This window comes from Hyla sarda, chromosome 5, assembly GCF_029499605.1.
Source record: "Hyla sarda isolate aHylSar1 chromosome 5, aHylSar1.hap1, whole genome shotgun sequence".
Classification (NCBI taxonomy): Eukaryota; Metazoa; Chordata; class Amphibia; order Anura; family Hylidae; genus Hyla; species Hyla sarda.
In genome coordinates, this window is record NC_079193.1 from 75,049,366 (window position 1) to 75,062,224 (window position 12,859).

The window sequence follows — 12,859 nt, forward strand, 5'->3', positions numbered from 1 at the left end:
CAGTATTTGTCTAGAACAGCAGCAGGTGATTACTTACGGCTGTCCTTGAATAGTATGTAGGCCCTTGACAGATTAACAGGTACTAAATGGTACAATACTTGGATGTACGTATGCGGTATGCACTGATGAGGGCCTATTGGCAGAAAAAACTCTGTATTTTTGTAAAACACCAGCTGGTGGATACTATTGTTTGGACTTTGACGGTTTGGAGCACCTTGACAGATTAACAAGTACTAAATGGTACAATACTTGGATGTACCTATGCGGTATGCACTGATGAGGGCAGTAATATGCCTAACTATTAGCAGAAAAAACTCTGTATTTTTGTAAAACACCAGCCGGTGGATACTATTGTTTGGACTTTGACGGTATGGAGCACCTTGACAGCTTAATAGGTACTAAATGGTACAATACTTGGATGTACGTATGTGGTATGCACTGATGAGGGCCTATTAGCAGAAAAAACTCTGTATTTTTGTAATACACCAGCCGGAGGATACTATTGTTTGGACTTTGACGGTATGGAGCACCTTGACAGCTTAACAGGTACTAAATGGTACAATACTTGGATGTACCTATGCGGTATGCACTGATGAGGGCAGTTATGTATGCGTAACTATGTGCAGAAAAAACTGTTTAAAAAAACAAACAGCCGGTGAATAGTATTGTTTAGACTTGCACAGTATGTAGCCAGCCCCTTGACAGATGAACAGGTACAAAATGGTGCAAATGCCCTACAGTCCACTGAACAATCACGTATTTCTGAACAGCAGCCGGACCCAACAGTGCAGCACCAAAAAAAAAAAAATCCAGGGATTAAACCCTAAATTGCACTCAGTCACACAATTCTGTGCAGCAGAAGTTTTGTGGAGCAAACAAAAAAAAACTCAATTGGGCTGAACAATGAGGAGATAAGATGCTTCATAAAGTTCAGGCAGCTTGGAGATCTGTATGAGGCAGCTGACAGCTATCTGCCCCTCTCTGCTGCAATGCTCAATAACATGAATAGGAGGTTTAGCAATCAATGATCCTTCTCAGAGTAACAGCAAAGCACTCTGCACTCCTGTATTTCCCTAATGCTGATGTGTCTAGCAGTTGCAGTGTAACGCTGTGGTATGAGCTATTCACACACACGCAGTCCCGTCCTCTCCATCTGAGTGCATAGATTAAATGAAGAGAGGAAAGATGGCCGCCGATTATATAGGGGCTGTGGCATCACAGGGGTCAGTGAACACTGATAGGCTGCATCTCACATGTGATTCAGGGTCAGCCCTCCTACCTTCATTCCCGCCGCTGTTTCCCACCCTCCCATAATCCCCTGCCCCATGTACACACATGTGGATCCGCCATCTTAGGTCCCCAATAGCCTGGAACGCTGTAAAATGGAGTTTAATGAAGCGATTCGCGCGATAGAATCGCAGCGATATTCATATTCGTTGCGAATCGAATTTTTCAAGAAATTCGTAATGAATTCGGGTTCGTCAACTTAAATTCGCTCATCTCTAGTCAGATGGACCCTTGCCCCAACACTGTGTGCCAGACATGCCATTACTTCCTGTTGCACAATCGAGTACCGGTTGGGGATTGCCAGGGTACCTTCCACTGCGGTGTCCCAATAGCTAAAAAAAATGTTTAGCTGTTTTTTTTTTTTTTTTTTTTTTTTTTTTCTTAAATTTCCCCCAAAAATTTTTTATTAATTTTTTAAAAGCTGGCGGGCTATAAGTTCAGACAAGCCAGCTGTCAGATGCCGGGCTAGGGGGTGACCTTGTGACATTGGCATCTTATGCTCAAACATGTCCTTGACAGATGTAGAGTAGACGCTATAGGCCTGACACACACGCTTGCAGACAACTAACTGCTATTCAATCTATTACAGTCAAAATTGTATTTTTTTTGTTAAATTTACACAACTGTCACACCACATATGATTTGCACTAGTGTGACAATGAGCCCAGCAGGCCCAAAAACTCCCAAGTGTGAAGTGAACTGACAGATTTTATTTCACGGCCAAAAAAAAGGATTTTTTTTTTCAAATTTACACTACGGTCACACCACATATGATTTGCACTAGTGTGACAATGAGCCCAGCAGGCACAAAAACTACCAAGTGTGAAGTGAACTGACTTATTTTATTTCACAGCCCAAAAAGTTTTTTTTTTTTTTTTAAATTTACACTATGGTCGGTCACCCCAAAGATGATTTGCAATAGTGTGACAATGAGCCCTGAGGGCCAAAAGACTCCAAAGTGTGAATTTTATTTCACAGCCAAAAAAGGTTTTTTTTTTTTTTGCACAAGTGTCACACCAAATGAGATTTGCATTGGGTTACACAATTTGCCCTGCAGGCAAAAAAAAAACTGGCAACTGTGACGTGAACTGACAGTGACTGGTTTTATTTAACAGCCAAAAAAGTTTTTTTTTTAATTTGCACAACTGTCACACCAAATATGATTTGCACTAGTGTGACAATGAGCAAAAAAGCTTGCCAGCGGAGTTCCCCCTTTAAGCAGTGGTCCCCAACCAGGGTGCCTCCAGCTGTTGCAAAACACACGGACTGATATATTTCAGCCCTTTGAATACTGTAGTAGTTAGTTGCTTTAAAGAAAAAAAGCTTGCCAGCGGAGTTCCCCTTTTAAGCAGTGGTCCCCAACCAGGGTGCCTCCAGCTGTTGCAAAACACACGGACTGATATATTTCAGCCCTTTGAATACTGTAGTAGTTAGTGGCTTTAAAGAAAAAAAGCTTGCCAGCGGAGTTCCCCCTCTAAGCAGTGGTTCCCAACCAGGGTGCCTCCAGCTGTTGCAAAACACACGGACTGATATCTTTCAGCCCTTTGAATACTGTAGTAGTTAGTTGCTTGAAGGAACTTAAGTTTTATACTGGAGTACCCCTTTTAACCAGTGGTTCCCTCCCAACCAGGGTGCCTCCAGCTGTTGCAAGACACACGGACTGATATCTTACAGCCCTTTGAATACTGTAGTAGTTAGTTGCTTGAAGTAACTTAAGTTTTATTCTGGAGTACCCCTTTTAACCAGTGGTTCCCTCCCAACCAGGGTGCCTCCAGCTGTTGCAAGACACACGGACTGATATTTGAGCCCTGAAAAGGGCTTTTTTGGGTGCTGTCCTTAAAGCAGATGTTACTCTAGTGCTTTAGGAGTAAACTAGACCCTGAATACACCACCTAGCAGCAACCTAGCTATCGCTTTCCCTATACAGCAGGAGAAGCTTCTCTGACCTTCCACTTCCTAAGCCTGCAGCATGCCGAATGAGGGTAAAATGGCGTCCGTGCAAGAGGTAGGAGGGTCTGGAAGGGAGGGACTGCTGCTGATTGGCTGTAATGTGTCTGCTGACTCTGACTCACAGGGTCAAAGTTTACCGCAATGTTAAAGTATAGGGGGCGGATCAAACTTCACATATGTTCGCCCGCGAACATGCTAAATTCGCCGGGAACTGTTCGCCGGCGAACAATTCGCTACATCTCTAGTTACCATAACATAATAAATGGGAAAACACTGGGTAAATCTGACATGGAAAAGAACTTAGTGGACAGCAACCTGGAATGTAGCAACTAATGCCAGGCAGCTGCTGCCAAGGCAAATAAAATAATAGGATAAAGCATAGGATATGAGCATAGTTCAATTGCTTTACAAATCAATAGACAGCATAAAGGATTATTAGGTAAAGGTTTGAACACCAGAGATTGGTAGGACATAGCAGGGTGGTTGTGCTTTACTATTGTCTTTTCTTTTATAAAACTACTTTCAATAATATATGTTAGCTTTGGTATATTTAGATTTTACTCTCTATTTTGGCCCCAGATTTAAAAGATAAGCTGTTTCATTATCCGCATTTGATTTCATATTCCATGTGGTATGAATAACCTCCATGCAGGGCTGACTGCACACAGACACAGACATGATGAAGGATACGTCATAAATCTGTCACTCAGTTAACAGGGTCATCAAACACCTTTCCTGGTCACAAACATAGTGCCTTGGTGTAAGGTCTAACCAACAGTAATCAACACTCAATGTAAATGTCATGGATAGAGATAACCTTACATATGACATGTGTCAAACAAACCAGTCTAAATACTTCCTGGAGCACTTATAGCTAATAACAGACACCATGACAGATAGTACTGTCACAGTCGTCTGTGGCTCTGTCCATTGTCTCTTTGGGCGTTTCCTTGCGACCAATAGAGGAAAATGACAGTGTTTTTTTTTTTATTTTTTATGTTTCAACACTTGTTTTCAACCCACCACAATTGATTTTGAAGGGGTCCATGCACTGTCATTGGAATGGATGGCATGTAATGCTATATATCCTGAAGTGGTTGTGACTTACAATAACAGCTAATAGTAAGGGTTTAGAAAAGCCAGCGGCTACATAAGGGATGTGGGTTGATGTGTGTGTGAGACTATGAAACTTCACATGCCGCCTGTGCCCTGTGTGAATGGTGCAGTAGTGCCCCTCTGTGACCACCCTCTTTTACCGCCAATGGCACTGAAGAGATAGATGACTACAGGGCTAAGTCATCATTATCAGTCCTATAGATAGTGAATGGAGCAGCAATTATGCAGACGTACTACTGCTCTATTCACACGGCATTTTTTGACCGCTGTTCTCTTGATTAACCAATTACCAGTTGCTCCTTATGACTATTAAAAGCATTGACATTTTTTATTTGTACTGTTTTCTTATTTTCAGTTGACATTACTGGGGTTCTGAACCAATCACCAGTTTTCCATAGAGTTATGGTCTCAACATATAATGGTCCTCCCGGAACCAATTAATATTCTAGCTTAAGGGACCAATGTATTGGAAACAAGGAAGTACAGCACAAGCATAGAGTGTAGTACAATATACACATGCTATATATAGCACAAACATAATATTCATCATATAAAGAGACACATAATAAAAAATAATCTTTCCCTCTAGGGGAAAATTTCCCTGGCTCCAACCTCCTTCCAAGATTTTGATTTATGGCTTTTACAGCGTCTGTCTATTTTTCTCTTAGGTTAGGTAACATTACCTTAAAAAATTATGTATGTTGTCACATTTGCAGACTGTTTTTAAGACTTCATTGGGAAAGTTTTTTGTTCTGTGAATCTCCCTCTTACTACTGGCCAATCATATACGATACATGCCCCATTAATGTAAATACATGGTTGGATAATAGATTCTCCTTGCATGGTATCAGTCACTTGTTCAATTATATATACGCAGCTTATATACATTTATTTAACATTTTATCTTAGTTTCAGAAGTACAGTATCTTAACTATTTGCAGTTCAGGTTGCTCATAGTTTACACACTACAAATGTTATGAATCCCAGTAGGAGGCCAGTTTTAGGTTATATCTGTGGTAAATGGCACTACAATGAAGAATGGAATACAATACTGTATATCTCCCTAATATTTTAGTTTATACTTCCGAACTGGAGGAACAAGTTGACTTCAATGTTCGGAGAAATAAATAAAAACATTTCCTGTGTTCTGGCGCATCAATTAGACTGGAGCATAGATATCAATTGAATTTATTTATACAAACAATGCTTTTCGACCCTGGACTAAGGTCTTCATTGGGTTACAACAAACCATGGTATACCAGTCTTTTAACATTGTTTGTTGTAGCCTTATGAAGACCCTAGTCCAGGGTCGAAATGCGTCGTTTGAATGAATAAATTCAATTGATATCTACACTCCAGTCTAATCGAACACAGGAATTTTTTATTTTATTTCTCTGAACATTTATTTTACCGGACGTGGAGGCTCCCAAACCGGGCCGTTCCTGTGGTTGCTCATTGGACACACTACCTCCACAAGCTCCTGTAGGTGTTTTGCCCTCAGCACAACACCATTTGGTAACGGCAACTGTTATCATTTTATCCTGCCCTGCACATTTCTGACGGACTTCACTAGGGGCGCACCAGGGTCTCTTTCTTCTTTCTATTCACAAGTTGACTTCGAGGGACACAACTACAAACAGGGCTATTACCTGATTCCACTAAAGCTTGCAGAATCCTGTTATTCATTTTACTATTTCAAAACTCATTTTGATATTTTGCAAATTATTGTTCTTTTCTTGCAATCCCATCCAATAGTGAGAAGAGGTATAGTGGTTATCCACTTCATAAAAATGTATCCCTTATCCCCCATCTGTACTTTAGCCCCACCTCTGGAGATGTGTTCTTGCTTAACAGAAGTGACAGCACACTCAGCCAATCACCAGCTGAGTCAGGGTCCTGTCTTGGTTGGTGATTGGCTAAGTGGGCTGTCACTTCTGTTCAGCACCAGTGTGTCTACGAAGGTGGGGGTTGGAGCATGCTGAGGAAAAGTGGTGGACCCATGCATGCAGAGGTGAGAGCTGGGCCTTGTTCAAGAGATTACAGGGGGTCTCAGAAGTCAGACCCCCCCCCTCCCAAAAAAAAAAATCAGATGCTTATCCCCAATACTTTGAATAGGGGATACGTTCTTATAAAGTGGATAACCCTTTTAATAGTGATATATTGGTGAATGTGAAAAGAATCTAAAATCATCACACTTCTACTTGAGTCATACAGGTAGTGTGGTCATTTCAGATTTTCTTTATATCGCTTTCTGGAACCAGGTTATCAACTACTGAGGCATCTTAAGCTAAACTGCTATCAATGTATTGAAATAGTATTTTGCCTCTGTATGCACATGAACACTTGAAAGAGCATGATTCATTTAGGATTGGGACTAAGGGGATGACCCTCTCAGGCACCACTGGCAAAAGTTTTTCTCATGTGGAAGCGAAGAATCAAACTTGTTAAATTCCAACACATACAATACATTTTATATAAATAATAAATATAAATAATTAAGGATAAATAAATGTTACATTTTAACCCCTTAAAAATACACAAACCATTTTGCCCTTAGGACACAGTCAATTTCCTTTTTTCTTTTTCGTGTTTTTCTTGTCCCCTTTTAAACAGCATAAGGCTGGGTTCGCATAAGTCCGGCACCCAGCATAGTTCCCCTCTGGCGTGCATCGGAGGGAAACTGATGCTAGAACTGATCCCATTAATTTGAATGGGACAGATTACAATCATTCAACGTCTCAATTTTGATGCTGGATGTTTGGACACGCAGGACGGCACCGAACAATGGAATGCAGCTTGCTGCATTCCCCTGTCCAGCGTCCAGAAACAATGCCGGATGCCGTACATATGTGAACCCAGCCTTACTCTTTTCCTTTTCATTCCACAGACCCATGTAAGGCCTTGTTTCTTGTGCACCTGTGTGGTAGATGAGTGGTGTGGTCTAAGGTGCCGCTAGTTTTCACTAGAGCTACTCCTGGCACGACTCGACCACACAGGCGGCTGAGGAGATTCAAGGCACAGGTGGGATAAGGCAGCTCGTGGTCTAGATAGCAGGAGGTCAGGGCAGGCGGCACAGTAGCGTAGTCAGAAACTTAGCAAATAGTCAGTAGGCAAGCGGCAAAGGAGCAATGTCAGGTCACGGAGCAAGGGTATTATACACGGCAAGGCAATACACAGGAATGCTTTCTCCAAGGCTCTAGGGCAACAAAGATCCAGCAGGGAAGTGTGGGAGGTGGATGAATTTATCAGTGAGCCACAGGTGTTACTTCACAAATGGGCTCACTGGCCCTTTAAATCCCCCTAGGGGACGGGGACATGCACGCTAGAGCAGAGAGGCAGAGGCATCCCATGGACAAGATTCTTTTGAGAAAACCGGTTTATGACAAGAGGCTTGAGGAGAGAAACGTGGAAGGAATTGGGAATACGTAACATAGCAGGTAGACGGAGTTTATAGGAGACAGGATACATTTTTTGTAGAATCTGGAAGGGACCAAGGTAGCGAGGACCAAGTTTGTAACAGGGTATCTTGAAGCAGATGTATTTGGATGAAAGCCACACCATGTCACCAGGAGAGAAGGACGGAGGAGGTCTTCTACTCTTATCAGCTTGTGCCTTCATGCTGAAGAAGCCTGGGATAAAGACTGTCGGGTCTGTTGCCAGATGGCAGAGAAGTCACGGACCAGCTCATCAACAGCAGGTACACCAGTGGAAACTGGGAGAGGAAGAGGAGAAAGGAGATGGAGTCCGTAGACAACAAAAAAGGGAGACAACCTTGTGGACTTGGAATCCTTATGATTATATGAGAGTTAAGCCCAGGGGAAAAGGTCGACACAATCGTCTTGCGAGCTGAAACATAATGCTGAAGATAAGTCTCAAGAATTTGATTAACTCTCTCCACCTGACCGTTGGGCTGAGGGTGGTAGGCCGAGGAGAAGTCCAGATTGATGTCCAGACAGTTACAAAGGGCTTGCCAGAACTTAAAGACAAACTGCACACCACAATCCGAAACGATATGCTGAAGAAGACCATGTAAATGAAAGACATGCAACAAGTACTTCGCCAGCTGTGGTGCAGAAGGAAGACCTGGTAGAGGAATAAAATGAGCCATCTTGGAAAAACAATCTACAACGAGCCAAATGACGTGTTGTTATGAGATGGTGGCAAATCGGTGATGAAATCCATGGCGATATGGGATCAGGGTAAAGGCTGTAAGAGTCCTGCAGGTCTCTGTAAAGGAGTTTTGTCACGGGCACAAGTTTCACAGGAATGAAGAAAATCAGAAACATCACATTCAAGATGGAGCCACCAGTAGTGCCGGAAGATTAGAAGTAGAGTCTTGCGTATACCAGGATGACCTGCTGTCAAGGAAGAATTACCCCATTTCAGTACCTTGAGTCTCAATCTGGTGGGCACTAAAGAATTGAATTTCAGCAGGAGCAGCAGGAATCAAATGGACAGGAGGAATAATATGCCTAGGCGTGGAGTCCAAACCAATGACGTCCGAGGACCTGGAGAGAGCATCTGCCCTCATGTTCTTATCTGCCGGACGGAAGTGTTTGAAGAAGTTGAACCTAGAAAAGAACAGTGACCACCTTGCCTGGCGGGGGTTCAAACACTGAGCAGACTGAAGGTATAGAAGATTCTTATGGTCGGAGTAGATGCTGACCGGATGAGAAGAACATTCCAATAAATGTTACCATTCCTCCAAAGCTAGCTTGATAGTGAGGAGTTCACAATCTCCAATGGAGTAATTTCTCATAGCCGGAGAAAAGGTTTTGGAGAAGAACCCACAAGTTACACAGTCTTGCACTTGGAGTTTTTTCTGAGTAAGAACAGCACCCTCTCCAATAGATGAGGCATCAACCTCCAAAGCAAAGGGCCTCTGGTATGTAAGCACAGGAGCAGAGACAAACACAGACTTTAAACGGGAGAAGGCCTCTTCAGCCTCTTGAGGCCAAGATTTAGGATTAGAAGTCTTCTTAGTGAGAGCCACTATTGGAGCAACCAAGGACAAAAAATGTGGGATGAAATCACGATAATAGTTAGCGAATCCCAGAAAGCGTTGAATAGCACGTAGGCCCGAAGGACGAGGCCAATCCAATACTGCAGACAATTTATCTGGACCCAGGCCCGGTTGAGAGACAATGTAGCCAAGAAACAGAAGACTAGACTTCTAGAACAGGCATTTCTCCTGTTTGGCATAGAGATGATTCTTCCATAGTTGCTGGAGAACCAGACAAACATGAGTACGATGTTCCTCTAAGTTGGAAGAGAAGATCAGGATGTCATCTAGAACAACACAGGTGTAGAGAAGATCACGGAAGATATCATTGACAAACTCTTGAAAGACGGCTGTGTTCGTCACGAGTATTGAAGACTGTTTTCCATTCATCTCCCTTGCTGATACGAATGAGGTTATACGCTCCACGTAAGTCCAACTTGGAGAAAACCACATAGACGGTCAAAAATTAGGTATTGGGTAATGGTTCTTGATTTTGTTAAGTCCCCTGAAGTCAATGCATGGATGGAGTGAGCCATCCTTCTTTCCTACAAAAAAGAAACCAGCTCCAGCAGGAGAAGAGGACTTACAGATAAATCCCCTTTGGAGATTCTCCTGGATATACTCAGCCATAGCTTTGGTCAGGATCCAATAGAGGGTATATCCTTCCATGAGGAGAAGTGGTACCAGGCAGAAGATCTATAGGGCAGCCATAAGGACGATGTGGAGGCAAAGACTCAGCCTGCTTCTTGCAGAATATGTCAGAAAAATCTTGGTAAGGTGGCGGCAGGTGAGGTAAAGGAGGAAGACGAGAAACAAATTTAGGCTGAACTGGTTGGAGGCAAAGATTTTAACAGGATTGTCCCCAGCGAATTATTTCTCCAGTTCTCCAATCCAGTTGCGGAGAATGGCATTGCAGCCAAGGAAGGCCATGAAGAATCTCTGAAGTACAGTGTGGCAGAACATAGAATTCAATCTTTTCTTTATGCAATACGCCCACTTGCATGACGAGAGATTCTGTACGGAAGTGAACCATACAGTCCAGATTTTGTCCATTAACAGAGGAGATGACCAAGGGCTTGGCAAGCCGAGTGACAGGAAGATGATACTTGTGGACCAAAGAAGCACCAATAAAGTCACCTGCTCATCCAGAATCCCAAAATTCTGTAGCACTGAAGGAAGACTTGGCTGAAGCGAAGACTTGTACAGAAATAGTTAAGCGTGGAGAGGTAGTATTCACACCCAGGGACGCCTCTCCCACGTGCCCTAGGTGCGGGCGTTTCCCGGACACTGTGGGCAAACTGTACAGTCCTTGAGGAAGTGCTCCGGGCTACCACAATACAAGCACAAATTTTCACTGCGTCGTCGTGACTTCTCCTGTTGCGAAAGACGAGAACGATCAACTTGCATAGCCTCTTCGGCAAGAGGCGCAGGAAACTGAAGAGGTGGACATTGAAACACAGGGGCCAGGCTAGGATATCTCCGTGTTCGGGCTGGTTCCCTCTCTAAGCGCAGTTCCTCCTGTCTCTCAGCAAAGCGCACAACAATGCGTGTGGCCAAGTGGATAAGTTCAGTCAAAGAAAATGGAGGATTACGTGCTGCGAGGGCATCTTTAACCCCTTAAGGACGCAGGACGTAAATGTACGTCCTGGTGAGGTGGTACTTAACGCACCAGGACGTACATTTACGTCCTAAGCATAACCGCGGGCATCGGAGCGATGCCCGTGTCATGCGCGGCTGATCCCGGCTGCTAATCGCAGCCAGGGACCCGCCGGCAATGGCCGACGCCCGCGATCTCGCGGGCGTCCGCCATTAACCCCTCAGGTGCCGGGATCAATACAGATCCCGGCATCTGCGGCGGTTCGCGATTTAAATGAACGATCGGATCGCCCGCAGCGCTGCTGCGGGGATCCGATCATTCATAACGCCGCACGGAGGTCCCCTCTCCTTCCTCCGTGCGGCTCCCGGAGTCTCCTGCTCTGGTCTGTGATCGAGCAGACCAGAGCAGGAGATGACCGAAAACACTGATCTGTTCTATGTTCTATACATAGAACAGATCAGTATTAGCAATCATGGTATTGCTATGAATAGTCCCCTATGGGGACTATTCAAGTGTAAAAAAAAATGTAAAAAAATGTAAAAGTAAAAAAAAAGTAAAGAAAAATCCCCTCCCCCAATGAAAAAGTAAAACGTCCGTTTTTTCCTATTTTACCCCCAAAAAGTGTAAAAAACATTTTTTATAGACATATTTGGTATCGCCGCGTGCGTAAATGTCCGAACTATTAAAATAAAATGTTAATGATCCCGTACGGTGAACGGCGTGAACGAAAAAAAATAAAAAAAAGTCCAAAATTCCTACTTTTTTAATACATTTTATTAAAAAAAAATTATAAAAAATGTATTTTTTATATGCAAATGTGGTATCAAAAAAAAGTACAGATCATGGCGCAAAAAATGAGCCCCCATACCGCCACTTATACGGAAAAATAAAAAAGTTAGAGGTCATCAAAATAAAGGGATTATAAACGTACTAATTTGGTTAAAAAGTTTGTGATTTTTTTTAAGCGCAACAATAATATAAAAGTATATAATAATGGGTATCATTTTAATCATATTGACCCTCAGAATAAAGAACACACGTCACTTTTACCATAAATTGTACGGCGTGAAAACAAAACCTTCCAAAATTAGCAAAATTGCGTTTTTCGTTTTAATTTCCCCACAAAAATAGTGTTTTTTGGTTGCGCCATACATTTTATGATATAATGAGTTATGTCATTACAAAGGACAACTGGTCGCGCAAAAAACAAGCCCTCACTCTAGTCTGTGGATGAAAATATAATAGAGTTATGATTTTTAGAAGGCGAGGAGGAAAAAATGAAAACGTAAAAATTAAATTGTCTGAGTCCTTACGGCCAAAATGGGCTGAGTCCTTAAGGGGTTAATCCTGCTTGACAGTCCTTTTTTGAATGTGGCACACAAGGCCTCATCATTCCATGCAAGTTCTGAGGCTAGAGTGTGGAATTGAACCGCTTAGTCACCAATGGAAGAATTCCCTTTACAGAGGTTCAACAAAGCTGTCTCAGCAGAAGAGGCACGTCCGGGTTCCTCAAAGACACTCCAAAATTCTGCCAAGAAAGCTGACAAATTGGAGGATACTGGATAACCATGGTCCCAAAGGGGTGTAGCCCAGGCCAAGTCTTTTCCGGACAGTGGACTAATGGCCGGGAAATGCCACCTTCGCACGTTCCCTCGGAAACTGTTCAGACATGAGCTCCAAGCGCATGGGGCACTGTGTGACGAAGCCTCTGCATAACTTTTGAATCATACGGCCCGAGCGCATAACTTAACAGACACCTTTCATTTTACCATAAAATGTATGGCATAACCAAAAAAACATTTGTGGGGAAGGGAAAAATGACATATTCTTTTTATTCTGTGGGTTCATATGAATAAAATGATAACCATGTTTACATATCTTTTGTATTATTGTACAGCTCCTGCGCT